The following is a 20,779-nucleotide window of genomic DNA, read 5'->3' on the forward strand; positions in this document are numbered from 1 at the left end:
TTACAAAGGCTAATGTGGTTATTTTTGGAAAACAAATGAAAATTACACATTTGGATTTAGGGGTTTCTGTCATTCATTCAGGTCATGATCTGCAAAGCTATCTTTATTCCACAACTAACTTTCCACCACTTCTAAGAAAAGAACACATGAAAAACTCAAGGTTACAGCCTTCGAAAACTTGAAATGTAAAATTTTAACGGCCCAACAGTTAACGTTCCCTTATTACCATTTGACACTTCCCACTTTATCATATTTTACTCTTCTGTAATATCCAACACCCTTCATCTAGCAAGGCCAAAAGCTTCATGAACATTGTTTTATAAGCTGCCTACGGAGACAAACCCTGTGAAAACCCGAGGATGCCACACCAACAACAGAATACAGGTCACCGTAACATGGCCGACCACTCCGTAAAGTCAAAATCTCAGTTCACTTTACGCTGACAGCGCTTCTTTCCAGAACTTTTCCCTCCCCCAACAAAAGAACGGGGGAGTGTCTATTTCACAAGGTGCCTGGCGCTACTTTCTTTTTTGTTTCCTAGAAGGTCACCTTGGTAAGGGGGGGTGGGCTCGGGATGGAGAGCCTGGGGTTTTGTGGCATCGGCTCATCAGGTGACCTTCAGACCCCTAAGCCTGGGCTGAGCCTAGAACGACCACCGCCCCTCCCGTCACGTAGGGAACAGTCCCTCTCACTGCCACGCCCAATTCGGAAGTGGGGGGTCCCGGGAGGCCCCCCAACAAGCGCTGATGGTGACACCGGCCACACCCGGGCCCCCCCCCCGCCACGAATTCGGAAACGCTGAGTGACGACCCCACGTGGACACCGAGGGCTGGGCCCCGACGGCCTCGGGCCCCGCGCCTGTTCGGACTTCAGCCCACACCAGACCCCATCCACCGGGGAACTTTCCAGAACCCTGGACTCTCCGGGAAGTCCCGAGTCGCTGAGCAGAAGGGAACTTTGGCTCGTTTACTGAGCGCCTACTCGGGGGCAGGGCGAACACGGGGCCGGGCTTGCACGCGACCTTTGAGGCGCTGCGTCGGGAGGCGCCCGCGCTCCACCCTCCGGCCGGGCCCTCGTCCTCCAGGAGGGCCGCCAACGGTCGGCGAGCAGGGACGGGGACAGCCGCACCCCCAGCCCGCCTGGTCCCCTCGGCCGCCTTTACCTCGCCCGACCCCACCGAAGCCGCAGAGCTAAACTTAGAAAGTAGCGCGGCGCGCGCTCACGTGCGCTCAACCGCGGGCGGGGGGCGCGGTTCGGGTGAGTCACGGCCCCGCCCCCATTCGCCGAGGACGCGCTGACGTCAGCCGTTTCCCCGAAGGGTGACGTCAGCGCGCCTCGCGAAGGCCGCGAGGCCACCCGTAGAACGTTCACTGAGTTTCGATGCCTTAAAGGGACCAGGCGTCGGATCGTGAAAGGTCTGGAGAGGTGACTGCAGTCAGCCAACCGTGGGGTCAGAGCCCATCTTCAATCCTTTGTCCTGAGATGTGTTGACCGTTGAGATGGTGATGAAAGAAAGGAGAGCAATTGAGCCTCATTGGAGGCTGCTGAATGCCCCAGAACCTCCTCCTGGAAGCCCTCCTTGATTAACCAGAATCCGATCTTGACCCAAAAGTCAGAGAGTTTTCCTGGCCCTTGACTCCCTACCCCTTCACTTATAAGCCCTCCTCATATGTTTATACGTCTGTTGGTAGGGAAAAGCTGTGGTTTGAATGTTCATGTAATCCATCAATTTGGGCCAGCTTGTCCCATTTATCACTGTTTTTGACTGTGTCCAAACTGTTATTAGTCATGCAGGCTGTAACAAGTTACTGAACTCTGGGTGTGACATTGGTGAACTGGTCTCCAAACCGTCCTCGGATGCTAATGTTGCCTGTGGAAGCTTTCAGGACAAGAGCCCTGTCCGACACTTGGTCATGGAACGCTATCGCAGCCTCACAGGGAGGTTTGCCTCGCTGAGGTTTACCATGAGGCATGTATTTTCATTACCCTCCTTGTCCCCCTCCTTTAATCCTCATACCTCCTCTCTGAGGTAGGTGTTATTGTCCCTATTTTAATACTGATGAGGAAGGACACTGAGGCACAGCAAGATTACGTATGTTTCCCTAGGTGACACAGCTAAAGAATGGCAAGCTGGAAACCATTCCCAGGTCAGTTGGACGCCCAAGTCCATGTTTTTGGGGACTGTGGTGGGCTGTGAAATATGCCTTATTTTGTATGTTGAGTCCCCTAGAACCAGTTTTCCCCTTATAACACAAGCCGAGTGCCTCTGAACAAGTAACCACTGCATGCTAGAAGATGCCCAGAGGAGGCCAGGCCCTGGGGCCTGCACAAGGCTAAGGCAAGTGAGGAGGTGCCCATCCTGCACTTGCAGGACCCTGAGAGCGAGTGCCTCTTTGAGGTTTGCACCCAAGGCGCCTCACCCTCCTCACTCTAGTCCCAGCCCTACCAGGCCTGCCCTGGACTCTGTGATTCCTCTCCTGAGACTAGAGAGACCATCCTGCTTACAGTGTCCTCACTGAGCACCAGCGGGCAGCCCCACGCAAGTGCAGAAGAAATACCTTGTTTCTCCTCCCATAATCCCCTCCCCATAAAGCAACAGAAAATTTCCCGTTGGAACAGCATGTTTGTGCCAAAAACAAATTAGAGTCATCAACAGCTTCTCAAAGCTTTGAGCAAAATGCGGGTGCCTCTGTAGGTGAGCTGTTGTCACTCTTCTCTTCTGACAGTCATTACTGGTCCTTGGCTGAGTGTCACTCCCACCTCCTCAGAGTACATGGGCCAGGTCTAGCGGAAGCACCTTCTTCCCTGCAGCTCACCCCTCAGAGATGTTGAAAATTGACCCCTCTTCCCCTGGACCCAGTCTCCAGCCACCACAGAGCTCTCCTCTGTGTGTCCCCTGCTCCTGTCCTCTGTGTCATACTGACGGATCAATCCCTGTCCACTGCTCTTTCTACTCTGCCAGGTGTTCTGGAGCCTGTGACCGAATGTGTCCTGTGTGCTTCCAGCAAAGCCTCAGGAGGAGATGGGGAAAACCATGGGCAGCCTCAGCCAGTTGGGGGTGGGGGATTATGGGGGCAGCAGCTTTCTCTGTGGGGCTGGACCCACAGACATGGCAGTTTAGAGCAGTAGGGTACCTTCAGGCCAACCAGTCTAGCCCTGTTCTCTAAGGGAACTAAGGTCCAGGTTGGGTGACCTACTTGGACTCACATGGCCTGTTAGGTAGAGAATCCAAGTCAACTGACCTTGTACCCACTGCTCTTTCTACGGATCACAGCTCTGTGACAAGACCTTGGTGGGACAATGGGCGTTAAATGTGCATGATAAACTGTGACATGTCACATACGTGCTGAAACGGAAAACAAACGGTGACATGAAGTAAATATAGAGATGAAATCATAGGGGCGAATCCAAGAACACAGTTGCAGAGACCCCTGGCCATTCCCTTCTCCCCTTTCCTTCTCTCTCCCATGCAACCTCGAGTCGGGTAAGGGGGTGATTCCTCCTCAGCCCTAGGAACCATTTCCCAATGGAAGGACATGCTGAGTTGGATTGTCAGTTTTAAACCTTCAGTAATCAGGATCTGGTGTGTCATTTCAGATTTTGATTTTTTTTATCTCCCAGCCTTCACTTCCCATTATTTTCCTATCCCATAAGCCCCATTAAATGTTATTAAGAACCATAAATGTAACTGGCTGCTCATGTGGGAGGATTGTCATCTCCAGAAAACAGCCCCAGCAAAGAAAGGAGCAGGAATCCTGGGTCTGTTCCCACCCGTGCTGGTGACTCACTGGATGACACAGAGCAAAGCGTTGCTTTTGTTGGGAGAGAGATGTGAGACATTACATATGGCTGCTCCCCTAGCAGAGTAGAAGGACTGGGGAGAAGCCATTCAGCCCGCTCCCAGCATAGTGGAAGCTCAGAGGTCCCTGGGTGAATCCAGGTCCATAGTAACTGCTTAGCAATGGCCCGTGGGGTCAGCCCGGAACTCTTTCCCACTTGAGCACCTGCCCCTGATGGGGCCACTAGAATGGCTTGGACTGGATTATGGCACTTACCCTTCATGACCTCATTCTCACTGGTTAGGAATGCACCCTAGTTATTCCTAACTCCACTTTAATAACTTGTTATATATCTGCCCCCCAGGAATTTATTTGAAATTTTCTTTAATCTATTTCTATTTCAGCCTGTACACCCTTTTCAGGCAACGAGTAGGGTTACCATTTATGTAAAAGCACTTAAGTCCTAAAAACCAGAAAGTGCTGTATCAGAGCTTTTTTTAAAAATAGCAACAATAATAATAATTTAATAATTAACATACAATTTTATATATGATATAATTATATTATAATTTGATGATGATAATTCATTCAGATGGTCTCACAGGCCTATTTTCAGTCCTATTTATTTCCATACACACACCCCCATCAAATAGTATTTCTCAATGGAGTGGGGCCCTGTGGTGCGTGTAACTCCTCTTTCTTGCAAACTAAGGTAAGTACATTCAATGTCCTCTGTGGACTTGCCATCTAGGACCAACATTTAGTAGGTGCTCAATAAATACTTGTTGGGCGGATGGATGAACAGATGGAATAAGAAAAGAGAAACCCATGTGGTAGGTGGTGGGACATACTAGGAATGACCATATTGGGGGCTGGAGAGCAAACATGAGTATACTTGGCATGGAGGGGAAAGGGAACGTTCTGATTTTATGGTACGTGTGCATGTGAGAGCTCTCCTCAGATCGGCCCCAGAGCTCGTCCTGGAGGAATAGCTGGGTTCCCAGGCTGCTGAAATGGTTCATAGCCAAGCGATGCCAAAGGTCCACCCCCCACACACCCCAATCCCGGCAGGGGCTGTGTGGGTAGCAAGAGAGAGGAGGTGGGGATGGGGTACAAGAGAGGAAGACTGGTGAACCACACTGGAATAAAGTTTTCAAAGCCAGGGGTTCAGTAGGTGAATGGACAAATAAACTGTGGTACACAGAGACAGCAGAATATTATTCAGTGCTAAAAAGAATTGAGCCATCGAGCTACAAAAAGACATGGAGGAAACTTAAATGCATGTTACTAAGTGAAGCAAACCAACCAGAAAAGGCCACATACTGTATGATTCCAACTATGTGACATTCTGGAAAAGGCAAAACTATGGAGACAATAAAAAGATCAATGGTTATCGGGGTTTGGGGGGGGAGGGATGAATAGGCAGAACACAGAGGAATTTTAGGGCAGTGAAAATAGTCTGCATGATATTGTAATGATGGATCCATGTCATTATGCATTAATCCATACCCATAGGATGCTCAATACCAAGAGTGAACCATATTGTAAACTATGGACTTTGGGTGATGATGATGTGTCAATGTAGGTTTATTAGTTATAACAGATGCACCACCCTGGTGGGCAATGTTGATAGTGGGAGCACGGGGTCTATGGGAAATCTCTATAGTTTCTGCTCAATTTTTCTGTGAACCTATAACTGCTTTACAAAATGAAGTCTATTTAAAAAAAAAAATCCAGGTGCAGTGGTTACACCTTTCTGTATGTAGGAATTTGGTCCACTGTGGAGTCAGAGACTTGGACTGGAATCTGAACCCCACCACGACCAGCTCTGTAACTTTGGGCAAGTTACTTAACCATCCTGATCTCAGTTTCTATAACTCCACAGGACTGTAATGCCGTCCTCAGAGCATTTTGAGTATTGCATTAAAAACTTTATGTAAGGTATCTAACCCAGTACCTTGGATATACACCAGGGTAAATATATACAGCACCCCCAACTCTTCTCTACTATCTGTGATTATTAAACATACCAATTTCAAAGTCAGGCCATTGGAAGAAAGCTGTCTGTATGAAAGTGACCTTCTACTAGGAAGGGAATCTGTGTGTGGGGGTGGGCATGTGTGTTCTCACATGCTCAATCAGAAATGCTGGCCACAGAAGGTCAGCCATGAACTTGAGCCCTGGGAGGCAGCATCAAGCCCCTCACTCAGCTTTCTCCCGTGAAAAGGTCAGGGTGATGGAAGGCTGTCATATTTAGATGATGGCTCGCAGGGAAGCCTCAGTGAGTTAGTCACCTATGATATGACATCATATTGCCACTCAATATAGTAACAGCTGTTGATTGCTTTGGGGGGCAGGGGCGGGGTCAGCTTTTTCGACCAACCGTACCTCCAGGATAAATTAGACAGAACCAGCTGGAAAGACATAACAAGAGGAGAAATCCTCCTCTAAATAGGATGCTCCACAGTTTCCTCAGAATTTTCGGCATCTCACCCCAAAAATGTGAGTTTTGACTTTTCTTTGTCTTTGGGGCCAAGCAGGGAAAATGTCATAGGAGAAAAGTGTGTGGTGAGGAAGTCTTCAGCTGGGGGAATAGCCACCATGGCTAGGATCGGCGCCGCCTTCTGTGCACCAGGTACATGAGGGCTATGTGGCACCCAAGGTAGATGTCCCAGGGAGGGGGGGTTGAAAAGGCCTGGGGAGTTAGGGTGCTGCAGAGTCTCTAGGTTGGATTAGGCATTTTTCCTCTCGCAGGTTACATAACAACAACAACGGTGGGGCCAAGCTAGCACCCCGTTGAGCAATGATGTCCTCCCAGCCTTTGAAACGAGCCTGGATGAAGCCATAGTTTGAAGATATCACCGATCAGTGCTGTAGTTAATCTGGGATATTGATTAGTCATAGCATAATGGAAAGTTGCAGGACGTGGTTAACCCCTTCCTTGCCGTGTATTCTCCTCCTGGACATCTCTGGCTCTTGTGGGGTCTTGTGCTTTGGGAATAGAATGCTTTGTGCCCACTGTGTAAGAGGCATGTTAACTGGGGCGAGCAGACTGTCCCTATGCCTAAATTGGAGTAAGTCCAGAGTGAGGAAGTAAGGAGATTAGAGAGAAAAAGCCCTTGGACCAAAGGTTAGGAGACCTTGTTTGGCAGCTGGTTCTGCCACTCTTTGAGCTGTGTGACCTTGGACAAATCACTGCCTCTCTTTAGATTTTGGTTACTTGTCTTATCTGCAAAAAAAATGTGTTCTTGGGATCCTTCCAACCCTGACACACTTTCATCTTCTAAGTGTGGATTCACTGTTCTGTTGTTGGCAGAGTAGAAAGGGCCTAGGGTCCGAGTGTCTGGCTCTGCCACTCAATGTGCGACCTTGCGTAAGGACACGCCTTCTCTGAACCTCAGTTTCCCCACCTATAAAACATGGGTTATTATGAGACACAGGAAGCCTTTTCAGATGATGCCTTGAATTCAGAAGGGCAAATGGGGTGTAAGGCTAGCTGAGAAGGGCACAGTCAGATTACTGGCAGGTTGGACCAGGGCTAGGAGCATGAGGAGGTAGGGGTTGTGGTCAGCCATAGAAACTTCCAACTCTGTGCTGCTCGGTTCCTCTTCATTTCCCGGCAGCTAGGGGAGGGGAAACAATGGAGAGCTTGTAAATGATGCTGAAAACAGCCCAAGAAAGTGGCTACAAATTCTTGTCTAAAGAGCCGTGCTGTCCAAGTGGGCACAGTGCCAAAGCCTAGGGTCGCGGGGAGCCCAGCAAGGGTCTGGCCTCCCCTTTCCTACGGATGTGCAAGGGTAATAGTCCAGCACCTCCCGACTCAGCATCACCTCCAAGGGTGTGAAAACACCTCCTAGGGGAGCCCTGGAAATCACAAATCACGACTGTATATTGATCAGAGTGACCTGTCTCAACTTATCTCGTCGGGAAAATCACAGATCTTGTAGAGAAACTCTCCAAATTCCTGTTTATTCTTTACGTAAACGGATTAACCTAGGGTGAGCGATTGGACTTCGACTTTCCGTTTCACATTGCAGCGAACATGAAATTGACCACTCCTTGGAAGCCCTGTCTTAAGCCATAAGTATAAGCTTCTTTCCTCCCACCAAAAGAGGGTTTCTCTCTCTCTCTTTTTTTTTTTTTTTTGAACCCCCAGGTGCTGTGGTTGAGAGGCTGGCAGGAGGTGCAGCATGCCGTCCTCCTGCTGACTCATCTGACATTAACATAATTATGTTTCAGGAGTCAAAGTGATTTTCAAACTATGAGTAATGCACGGTATTAGAGAGTATGTTTACAAGGCAGCAGGGTGTAGGCACACTGAAGAAACCAGCTGCTGCGAACAGCTGAAATGAGCGAAGGAATAAGAAAATGCTCTCAGGAAAAACCACCTTTCCCTCCGGAAGCTTCTGTCTTTAGGAGGGATTCCGATATGAAAAGCAGGTGAACTCAGAAGTCCCCAAGGAGGGATCCAGATCTAGCATCGCTATCTGAACAGCCAGAGATCTGATCATTTTATGTGAAAAAAAAATGTTTTTATAGTCTTAATTTTTATATCCCCAACTCTAGGGAAAGATAGATTTAAAGACTTGAGCAGATTATTTCTTAAAGCCAGTGCATTGCCAGTATTAAAATAATAGTCTAAAGTTGTGTGAAGTAATGTACTGCTTCTAATACAGGAGCAGGGACACAAATCATTTCCCCAGTTTTAAAGACGGGGAGTGGAAGCCCATGGGGTCCAGGGTTGGAGTCAGCGAATGCCTTCTTTTGTCAAACTCATAAAAGTTTGAGAGCCATTGAGTACAATTAGCCAAGTGTTTAGACCTCAGGAGAGAAGAGCTAGGTTCCAGTCCTATTCCAGGGCTGTGTCTGTCCCTTGCCTCTGTTTCCCCAACTCTTTTTTTGAGCCACCCAGGCGCCCCTCCCTGACTCTTAATGGGAATATTAATAACACTTGTTCTGCACACCTCGGAGAAAGACTCTCGGGCTCTGGGAAGGCAAGGATAGCGTCTCTCCATCACTGTAGCCCCACTGTCCAACTTGGACCCTGCACATAGTACGTGCTTGTAAATACTGGCAGAATTAATGAATGAGATAAAAGCTTTGAACACCTGAACTCTGCTCTTCTGTTAGTTGGTCTTCTTGCCTTTAATTCTCCCTGCCCAAAGCCGGGGAGCGGAGGGTAGTGGGGGGGGGTTGCTCAGTAAGTGGGGCCATACTTGGAGACAAGTCTGCTGAAGGCGCTAGCACTAATAAGGAAAAATAACTGTTCATTTCCTTGGGGACTCACTGCTAAAATCAGATGAAAGTAGAACACTCAACTCAGAAACTCTTTTAGAGAAGGCTCATTTAAAAGCATGACAGTAATTTAATTTGCTTATATGTTGGAGGTAAATCGGCAGACCATTGGGCTTAATTTCACCTGCTGATTCTTGAACTGCAATCATCAGCGCAGGTGCAATAACCATAAAGTGGACTCAGTGTCTGGGCATTCTGATAGCAGATGAAAGATAAGTATTCAGGCTGGAAAAGCCCTTAAAAAGAACAGTTCCACACTCGGACAGGTTTTTAAAAGTATAAAAGAAAAGGAGAAATTATGAAAAATTTACCTGCCATTTTTTTTTCCCATGGGAAAAACACCCACTTGATTTTATATGTGGGGACAGATTTCTAAATTTTGATATGGGCTTACAAGTGTGGCTATAGCTTTTTATGACATCTGCATCAGATGACTCTGTTCTCTTGTTCTTTCCATTCCTGCTTTGGCTTCTCTGCCTCTCTCCTTCTTTTTCCTCTCCCTTCTGTCCCTCAGTTAACTCCTTCCTCCCCTTCTTGTTCCCATTTTGCTTTCCTCCCCAGCATTCCTTCTCATTTGTGTAAACTTTCTTAAAGCTTCTCACAAGGAGTCACTCACATGGGTGAGTGGTCAATAGCGTTAAAAAATATACATATAAAAAGAAAAAGCCCTGAACTAATCATAAGGTCACTTATAAATAAACTGTTCATAAATAAATTGTTTATTTTTAAGCTACCAAGCTTAATCACACCCCAAAATATTCCTGTTCACTTAGGAATGTCTTTGATGAAACAATAAAAAGTAATTAAATATTGTCCCTTGAGTATACATCCTTTTGAATGTTCTACATTTGCACTGCAGGAAAAAAGGGGGGCGCCCCAAAGAAAGACACCCACAGAGAACCTTGAGCCTGCTCTTAACTGAGAGGCCCAGGTGTGTTTTAGTAGACTACTGGATCGACCGATCTGTCCTCTCTCCACTCGTTAATATAATATCGTCAGGCTTACTTCAAGTAGTAAACGTAAACCAGTCTACTCATGGCTAATCCGTACAAAGTGGTTGTTAAAAAGAATTGGGCTCTGTGGTTTCATCCCAAACATCTGAGGACCATGTCAGGAGAGAAAATGTGTGCGCTCCCAGCGGCCACCATTCAGTGCTCCTACCCTAGACTCCCTCTCCCGTGGGGTAAGTCCGGGCTGGGGGCATCCCTAAGGTTCTGAACCTCTGCTGCTCTCTACATATCAGAGCCGCATGTCCAGGGCGATCCTGATTTCACAGCCCCTACTCCCTCATCCCCATGGGTACATTGATGCTTGTCAGGCTGGGAACCCTAATTTGGGTTTGAATGACATGATCACCGTTCCCTAAGACATCTCAAGCAAAAAAGCTCCTCACTCTTTATCTGGATTTACTTATTTTATAAATATTTGTAAATAGTTACTATTCATTTAACAGTATTATTTAGTGACAGGTTGCTGAACATTTGAGATACAAATGTTTAACATATATTCTAAAAAAATGTTGGCTCTTTAAACTCCTATAGAAAAAGCTTATTCTGATTTTCCCGCATATTGTCCCTTTCTTGATTTCTTCCCCTCTTCCTTCTTTCCCTGTATCCTTCTCTCTCCCCCCATCTTCCTTCCTCCCTTCCTTCTTTCCTCTTTCTTTGTTTTCTTGTGTTTTGTTTGTTTGGTGCTATGGTAGGTGTCTTTCTGAAAAATATACCTAGGGGTTAAGGAAAACTGATCAAGGCACCTGGGACCGATAGAGACTTTGCATCATATGCATGTCTTTTACTGTTCCAACTTTTTTTTAAAGATTTTATTTATTTATTTGAGAGAGAGAGAATGAGAGATAGCACGAGAGGGAAGAGGGTCAGAGGGAGAAGCAGACTCCCCGCTGAGCAGGGAGCCTGATGTGGGACTCGATCCCGGGACTCTGGGATCATGACCCGAGCCGAAGGCAGTCGCTTAGCCAACGGAGCCACCCAGGCACCCACTGTTCCGATTTTTAATCATGCACACCTATGCCTTTTCCCAATTAAAAAAATAGTGAGTGAAGCAGTATTTCATACCTTCCTGTTTTTAAGTGTTTTCTTCCCCAATGTTAATGCCAGTCTATTTCCTCCTTACCAGAAGTGAAAGACAGAAACAGCTTCCAAAGGGAAATGGGGAAGAAGGGAAGGGGGAAAGCTAACAGAAGCTAAATGTCTCTGTGTCCACAGCAAGGTTATAGGGGAATGGGTTAGCCCAATAGGATCAAGGAAGTTTGATTTTTTTTTTCTTTTTTATAACTCAAGATGTAAACATCTTCCCACATCATTAAGTATTTTCCTACAACATCATTTTTAATGGTTATACAAGAGTCCTAAGTTAATTTATTATCTTTGTACTGTATTTAATTAATACTCTATGTTAAACATTTGGGTAATATCTGATTTGTCATTATAACAACTAGTGCTACAGTAAACATTCTTGTACTTAAATCTCTGTGCATAACTATTCCTTTTTACTTTAAATATGTCTTCTCACAGAGAATAAATATATTTCTCGAAGGAAAATACATCAGGGTATACAAATCCTAGAGCCTTTGATATATGTCACTCCTGAAGAAATTTCCCCCATGTTTGTTAATAAGTTTTATTTCCTATTTATGAATTTCCTGTTCAGAACTTTTGCCCACATATTGGTTGGTATCTTAATACTTGCAATGACTTAGGATGTTTCCACATATATCAAATATACAAAGACTCCCTTGTCTAATATTTTTAAATAATAATTATACTCTGGCTTGATATTTGCACTTTAATGTTGATTATATTTATATATTTTTACATACAAAGGCATTTAGATTTAAAGTGATCAAATCTATCAGTACTGGGGCGCCTGCCTGGGTGGCTCAGTCGTTAAGCGTCTGCCTTCGGCTCAGGTCATGATCCCAGGGTCCTGGGATCGAGCCCCGCATCGGACTCCCTGCTCACTCCCTGCTCGGCGGGAGGCCTGCTTCTCCCTCTCCGACTCCCCCTGCTTGTGTTCCTGCTCTCGCTGTGTCTCTCTCTCTGTCAAATAAACAAATAAAATCTTAAAAAAAAAAAAATCTATCAGTATTTTCGTTTCTGAAGAAACAGCTTTTCCATATAGAAGTTTGAAAATTATTTCCTATTTTTTCTAATAAAAAGGGTTTAAAAATTGTTTTTAATTTTAATTCCAGTGTAGTTAACATACAGTGCTTCAGGTGTGAAATATAGTGATTCAGTAGTCCCATACATTACTCAGAGCCCCTTCACCTATTTCACCCATCCCCACCCCCAACCTTCCCTCTGGCAACCATAAAGTTTATATATTTTATATATTTACAGTGAAATGCACAAATCTTAAGTGGACCATTCATTGAATCTCAACAAATGACAAATGCATAAACCTATAAAGATTTAGAAGTTCAAATGGTATGGGTTGTGTTTTTTTTTAAGCTGATGGTTGCACAGACATATGAATATATTAGAAACCACTGGGTTGTACACTTTAAATGGGTGAACTATATGGTATATGAATTATATCTAAATAAAGCTGTTAAAATATAGAGAGAGAGTAATTAACATCATCCCAGACATTCCATAGCATCCCTTTCCAGTAGTCCTTCACTCGCAACTCTACCTCAGAGACAGCCACAGGTTTTAATTTTTTCATCATGGATTATATCTGCCTGTTTTAGAACTTCATATAAACGGAAACATACAGGATGAACTCTTTTGGGTAAAGTTTCTCTCACTCAACATGTTTTAAAAATTCATCTGTGTTGGTGTGTATCAGGAGTTTTATGTTGTTGTTGCTAAGAGTAATATTTCATTATGTGTCTATGTTACAACTTGATTATCCATTTCTCTATCGATGGGCACCTGGGCTGTGTCCAGTTTGGGGCCATTATGAACATTCTTGCATCTGTCCTCTAGTGGACATATGCTTTTACTTCTCTTGGGGAAATACCTTCAGGTGGAATTGCTGGGTCATGGAATAGATAGATGTACGTTGAGATTTATAAGAAACTGCCAGACTTTTTCCCAAAGTGATTATACCATTTGACATTCCCAGCAACAGCGCAGGAGAGTTTCAGCTGCTCCTTATCCTTGCCAACATCTGAGACTGTCAGTCTTTTCCAATTTTAGCCATTTTTTGAGGCGTGCAGTGGTGGCTTATTGTAGTTTTAGTTTGCATCTCCTTGATGACTTAAGTTTTTGAACATTTTTTTATGTGATTCTACTTTTAGTTTTATTTTAATAGTTCTGTATTTTATATCTAATTACATCTGTTTATCCATCTAAAGTTATTTCAATTATGATCTGGAGTAAATCTCTAAGTTTATTTTTTTCTAAATAATCCATGAGCCCAGCATAGTTTATTAAATAATAATTTTATTCCTACTGACTTATCATGCTTTCTTCATCATAGATGAAGTTGTTATGTATAATAACGTGGTCTCAAAATATCTACTCTGTTAGAAAATATAATGGAAAATTGATTTGTACATTTGTATGTTTGTCCTTTTGTCAGTTGCACACTATTTTATTGATACTTCCTTTTTAAAATGGTTTAATATCTGGCAGGGCCTCTTTGTTATCATTCCTTTTCGTGCTCAATATTTTCTTTGCCATTCATACCTAATTATTCTTTCAGTAAGCATTTGAATGATAATGTCAAATTCTAAAGTGAATCTTATTGAGATTTTTATTGAAAGTATATTGAGCACACAAATGAATTTGAAAAACCCTGCATTGTAGCCACGAATTTAATATTTAAATTTTCTCTACATTTCTCAGTAACATTTTGGAGTTTTTATTAAATGAATCTTTCACTTTCTTATGAAAGCTATCCCAGGGCATTTAATAGAGATTTTCAGTGTCATCATTGTTGCTTTTTGCTATTATAATTTGATTATTTTTCATTGTATTTTCTGAGTAATATTTCTATATAGAAAGGCTATGTAGAAAATTTCTGTGTAGAAAAGCTACTGGCTTTTGTGTCTCTTTATTTAGCAGTTTTCTTGAACTCTCATACTACTTCTAAAGATTTTTAGTTGAATTATTTTTTTGAGCTTCCAGGAGTGTAATTATATCATCTACAAAAAATTATAAAACTGTTTTCTCCCTTGTAACACTTACGCATCTTATTTTTATATATGTACAATTTAGTTGGTCAGAACTAATTTTTATTTTATGCATCTTATTTTTATATATGCATATTATTTTTATATATGTGCTATTTAGTTGGTCAGAACATTCAGATCAAAATTAAATAAAAATGACAATAGATTATATCCCTATTTTGTTCCTGATTTTATTAATATTGCCTTAGTATTTCATTCTTAAGAATAGTATTGGGTGTTTAAAATAAATACTATTTAGTATGTTAAAAAGTTCTTAAGTTTGTAATTGTTTTTTAATAAAGACCAGCTGTTAGATTTTAATTTTTTTTTTTTTGCATCGATTGAGAATCTCATCTGGATTTTCTTTTTTAACTGGTGGATGTAGTATATTATTCTGTTGGATTTTTCAAATATTGAACATAAAACCTTTCATTCTATGTTATTCTAAGAATAACTGGGGTTATTCTTTTGATACTCTGTTATCTGTGTTTAGATTTTCTTCTCTATGTTCATAATTTAGATTCTTTCTTTCTTTCTTTCTTTCTTTCTTCTTTCTTTCTTTTTTTCTTTCTTTCTTCTCTCTTTCTTTCTGTCTTTCTTTCATTCTTTCTCTCTTTCTTTCTGTCTTTCATCTTTTCCGGGTTTTGACATCTGGGTTATCTCTGTAAATTAGGTACACTTTTTCTATTTTTCAATGTTTGGAAGTAATTATTGAAGCATAGTAATTACCCATTCCTTAAGAGTTGAAAGATTATTCCCTCTAAAGTTTCTAGGCCTAGACAATTTTTTTTTTCTGGAGAGAGTTCTTTCCTTCTTTTCTCTTCTAGTTTCTCTAGCTATGATTAGTATATTTAGATTTTATATTCCTAATTTTGGTAATGTATATATTTCCCAAAGAAAGAGTTTTCAAATTTAACTTAAAATTTTACAAAGTATTATCTTATGTATAAAGTATCTCCTTTTCTGATGTTGGATCCCTCTTTTTACTTCTAATTTTTTTATCCACAGGGGTTATTTCCCTTCTTTACTTTCTGTAAAGGTTTGTCTATTTTATTTTAAGAAGCTCTTAAATTAAGTCTATAAATTTTCCTATATCCTAATTCATGTAGTTTTGGTTTTGCCTTTATTATTCTTTCTCGGAATTTTATTGTCATCATTTTTACAAATCCTTAGGTTGAATACTTTCATTTTTCCCTTCCTTGAAAATAATGAAAACATAAAGATTGTAATTTCATCTTTCAATATACTTTGATAACATTTCATAACTTTGGATATGATGTGTTCTTATTTTAATTATCTTCTAAGTGCCATGCTCCTATACTTCGATTGTTGTTTTAATTTTTATTCTGTCCTTATACTTTGTTATTTTAATTTTAATTGCTAGTATTAATAGCTTGTTTTATTGTCCTGAAATCAAAGAATTAAGCTTGTATAATTTCTCCTCCTTAAAATATTTCCCCTTTTTGGTCCTATGCGTTGTAAATACTTTCTGCCATTCTATAATTTCTTTCCATTTTGTTTACCATGTCTTTTTTTTGTCTTAATGTAATCAAATATATCCCTCTGATTTTATTGTTTGTATGTTTGTGTCTTATAGGAAAAATCTTCCCCTACTTGGTGATAGTAAAATCTATTTTCCTATGGTTTCTTCTAAAAGTTCCAAACATTTGCTTTTCACATTTAGGTCTTTAATCTTTGTGGTTGGTGTGAGTAGGACTCTAGTTTCTCTTTTCTCCCTCGTTGTGTTGTGATTGCCACCTTAGCCTTAGGTATAGAGTTCCCTCATGTGTGTAGGTTATTTCTGGGCTTTTATTCTGATCCACTCATCTGTATGTCTGTCTCCTGTGCCGATGCCACCACAGTCTTATTGCCCTCTTCTTCTTCAAACTTGTCTTGATTCTTCTTGTCCCTTTCACATGCATTTTAGAATTAGCTTGTTAAGAATCACACACACAGGGCGCCTGGGTGGCTCAGTCGTTAAGTGTCTGCCTTCGGCTCAGGTCATGATCCCAGGGTCCTGGGATCGAGCCCGGCATGGGGCTTCCTGCTCAGTAAGGAGCCTGCTTCTCCCTCCCCCTCTGCCTGCCGTTCCCCCTGCTTGTGCTCTCTCTCTCTCTCTGTGTCAAATAAATAAATAAAATCTTTTTAAAAAAAAAAAGAATCACATACACATTTTGGAGATTTTTAAAATTAAAATCGCATCAAGTCTATTGGTCAATATGGAGAAAATTGACATATTTACATTATTGAATAATCAATGAACATGGTATTTCTCTCCATGTATTTAGGTCTTTATATTGTTCAATAATAACTTTCCTAGTTTTCTCCATAAAGTCTCGCACATCTTTTAACAAATTTATCCTGAGGTGCCACATAATTTCCCCTACTACCGTGAATGGGATTCTTTTTTTTCTGTTAAATTTTCTAATTAGTTATTAAGGTGTAGGAATGCTGTTGATTTTTGTGTGACTATTATATCTAGCATCCTTGCTGAAAATTTTTTAGCTCTAGGAGTTTCTCTGTGAATTTTCTGTAACTCTTTATGCAGGCAATCAATCACCTTTTCTGCAAACAAGAACAGTTTTCTTTCTTTTTCTAATCCCTCTCTGTCCCTCCCTTTCCCTCTCTGCCTCTCTCCTTTCTGTTGCATCAGTGAAGACCCTCAATACAATGCTGAAAAAAAGACTTATAACTGGTATCCTTATGTTATTCCTGACTTTTTGGAGCTTTCTCTAACATATCACGAGTTAGTGTAGTATTTGCTATAGAATTTAGATATGTGGCCTTAGGTAAAGAAAATTGCTCTCTATACCTAGTTTGCAAAGACTTTTTTTAAAACTGTGAATAAATACTACGTTCTATGAAATATCTTTTCTACATTTATCAAGATGATACTAAAAGATTTTTAAAAAACTTTTCTCTTTTAGTCTGTTAACTTTAATAGGTTTCCTAGTCTTGAATTATGCTTTCAATTTGAGATTAAATCCTGTCTGGCCGTAGTATGTTTTTAAAGATTTTTTATCTACATGAAAGGTGAGATTAAGTTATACTTTACTTGTACTTGTCTGGCTTTAGTATCTTAAAAAATAAATTATGTAGTCTTTTTCCCTTTTACCCCCATTCTTACAAACAGATTTTAAAAATGACATTTATCTTTTTTTTTTTTTTTTGAAGATCTGATGAAACCATTAGGGCCTGGTGTCCTCAGATGTGGGAGAACTTTTGGTTACCAATTTAATTTCTTTAATGGCTAAGGCTTTATTCGGGTTTCATCTGAATACATTACTAAAATTTTGTTTTTCCTTAAAAAATATCTTTTTCTTCTAAGTTTCCATATTTATCACCATGAAATTGTGTAGAAATACATCTCCATTCTATTTCTAACCCCTTTTTATTCCTATTTTCTGTTTGTAAGGGTTTTTTTTTTTCCCTTTTTCTTGATCACTTTACTCAAGTTTTGTCTATTTCTGTAAGTTGTTTCCAAAAAACCAGCTTTGGGTTTTATTCGTCTTCCCGAAATACTATTTCTCTCTTTTTTTTTTTATGTTAGTCACCATACATTCCATGATGCATTGTTTGTGTATAACACCCAGTGCTCCATGTAATACGTGCCCTCCTTAATACCCATCACTGGGCTAACACATCCCCCCACCTCCCTCCCCTCTAAAACCCTCAGTTTGTTTCTCAGAGTCCGTAGTCTCTCATGGTTTGTCTCCCCCTCCCATTTCCCCCCTTCATTTTTCCCTTCCTACTATCTTTTTTTTTTTAACATATGATGTATTATTTGTTTCAGAGGTACAGGTCGGTGATTCATCAGTCTTACACAATTCACAGAGCTCACCATAGCACATACCCTCCCCAATGTCTATCACCCAGCCACCCCATCCCTCCCAACCCCCACCATTCCAGCAACCCTCAGTTTCTTTCCTGAGATTAAGAATTCCTCATATCAGTGAGGTCATATGATACATGTCTTTCTCTGATTGACTTATTTCGCTCAGCATAACACCTTCCAGTTCCATCCACATCTTTGCAAATGGCAAGATTTCATTTTTGATGGCTGCATAATATTCCATTGTATATATATACCACATCCGAGCAACATGTTTCTAACCAAAAAAGAGACTGAGTGATTTCAGTCAGGTGTTCATTCAGGCATAGCCATGGGACTTAGAAACATAGGAGAACCAGGAGGAAACACCAATGTTACTGAGCTCGTGATACAAATACCTTGATTTCTTTACTCCTCCTTCCCCCCTGCTGTAGCATGTCCCCACTTTACAACCAGGTGACAAAGGCTCAGAGAAGTCAAGCCATTTGCTCAGAGACACATAACTAGTGGCAGAGCCTGGATTCAAATTCGGGTGTCTGGGGCTACAGAAGGCCAAGCCCAATTTCCATGCTACCAATCTTTCTCTCTAAGAGGAGGGAGATGCTAAGGAATACTAGGGTTGGGGCGCCTGGGTAGCTCAGTCTGTTGAGAGGCTGCCTTTGGCTCAGGTCATGATCGCAGTGTCCTGGGATCGAGCCCCACATCAGGCCCCCTGCTCAGCGGGAGTCTCCTTCTCCCTCCTACTCTCTCTCTCTTCTCTCTCTCAAATAAATAAATAAAAATATTATTTAAAAAAAGAATGCTAGGGTTGTAGAATGTTCTAGAAGAAATTATAGGATGTTCATGGGGTAGGTTCATTCCTAACCAATTTGTGAGGGAAGAGTGGAGGTCATGATGTATAACAAAATGAAAATGGGCTTCAGAGCTAGACATACCTGGGTATGAATGCTGCCTTTACCACCTTTTTAGCTGCATGATTTTGTTACCTAATTTCTCTTTATTAGTCAGGATCCCAGCAGGAAAATGATGGCACACACTCATGATTTAACTGAGGAGAGTTTAATAAAGGGACTATTAACTGAGACTTTGGCTGCATTAAGGGATTTGGCAACAAGGGATGGTGAAGTACCGAGAAACTGATGAGAGCAGGAAGCCATTACCACACTGGGCCTGAAGGGCATGGGGGGGAAGGGAATATTTTATTGGATCCTGTTGAGAGGTGGGGCCATGAAAGGGGGGCCACCTGACAGGAGCCATGGCCCTGGAGGAACACAGCCACTGTCTCAGCACCACACTTGGAACAGTGGTCCTAACTTTGACCTCTCTTTCCCTGGCCAGGACTCCACTGTATGCGTGTCTGTAGAGAGAGGTCAGTCTCCCAGGGCCCAGAGCAGGGCAGACACAGAAGAAGGGGGTGAGGCATTGTAATCAGAGAATAACAGTGTTCAAACTGAGCTCTGGTTTGCTTTTTTTTTAAATGGGAATCACAGTACCTACCATGTGGTGCTGTGATGAAGATTAGCCATGGATCAACTGACTCCTTCAACAAGTGTTTACCAAGAACCTACTGTGTGCCAGGCTCTCTCTCATGGATATGGTGTGACCAAAACAGAGAGTATCTCTGCCCTCATGGAGATTATACTTACAAGAAAGCCAGTTTACAAGGGGGAGGACATAAAATATCACCAAGAGCACTCGTAAATAGTAGCTATAATTATTTTTTAAAGTCTCCCAAAGAGGCCCAAGTCACATAGCCCTTTTTCATTTCATATACCAATGTTTGCGAACAACTTCTGCCATCAGGACAGGCTTCCCCACCATACTATAAAGTTCTGAGCATGCTGAAAAGGAAAAAGCAGTTACTACTATTTATATTAGTCAGGGTTCTCCAGAGACACAGAAACAATAGGAGATTAAATGGATGGACGGATAGATAGATAGAAAAAATAGATAGATAATAAGAATTGGCTCACATGATTATGGAGGCTGGTAAGTCCTAAGATCTGCAGTTAGCAAGCCAGAGACCCAGGAGAGTTGGCCATGTAGTTCCAGACAAAAGACTGGCAGGCCTGAGACCCAGGAAGAGTCAATGTTTCAGTTCAAATCCTAAGGCAGGAAGAAAATGATGTCCCAGCTCAAAAACAGTCAGGCAGGAGGAGTTCCCTCTTACTGGAAAGAGGGGCAGCCCTTTTGTTCTCTTCAAGCCTTCAACTGATTAGATAAGGCCCATTTTATGGAGGGTAATCTGCTTTACTCAGTCTACTGATTTTAAAGCTGACCTCATCTACAAACACCCAGAATAATGTTTGATCCAATATCTGGTCACCCCATGAGCCAGTTAACTTGACAGATAAAATTAACTGTCACACTTACTCTGGAGTCAAAATTCTTCATTCAGTTGCCCCACTCTTTTTCCTTCCTGCCTAAATATGGCCTCCCCTCTTTCACCTGGAGTTTCCCAGAGTGTGACTCCCAGGCCACCTGCATCAGAATCCTGTGGGAGCTTGTTAACCATGCAGAGTGCAGGCCCCACCCAGGCCTACTTCGTGAGAGTGCCCGCAGGGAAACCTAAAAATCTACTCATTTTTAAGCCCTTAATCACCTAATATGCCCCCTCCCAACCTGCCACATACCAAGAGGAGGAGGTGAGGAGGAACCCTACAAGGGAAGGTCTGTTGGTCTTTGATATCCATCCACCTGGCTGCCTCCTAAATGACCCAGGTCCTGTTGTGGCCT

At 42.1% G+C, this 20,779-nt stretch overlaps 1 long non-coding RNA gene across 2 annotated transcripts in view; it reads right to left on the reverse strand.

Annotated features, from left to right (window-relative positions):
- LOC113933013 overlaps positions 1 to 1,274 on the reverse strand; it is a 38,136-nt gene extending 36,862 nt beyond the window's left edge. The window contains exon 1 of one of the 2 annotated variants that reach the window (XR_003523208.1): positions 1,163 to 1,274. This is a non-coding gene — a long non-coding RNA (uncharacterized LOC113933013). Of the gene's footprint in view, positions 1 to 549; positions 766 to 1,162 lie in introns of those variants that run through there. The other variant, XR_003523209.1, reaches the window with a different exon arrangement.
- Positions 1,275 to 20,779: the final 19,505 nt, after the last annotated feature.

This window comes from Zalophus californianus, chromosome 10, assembly GCF_009762305.2.
Source record: "Zalophus californianus isolate mZalCal1 chromosome 10, mZalCal1.pri.v2, whole genome shotgun sequence".
NCBI classification, from domain to species: Eukaryota; Metazoa; Chordata; class Mammalia; order Carnivora; family Otariidae; genus Zalophus; species Zalophus californianus.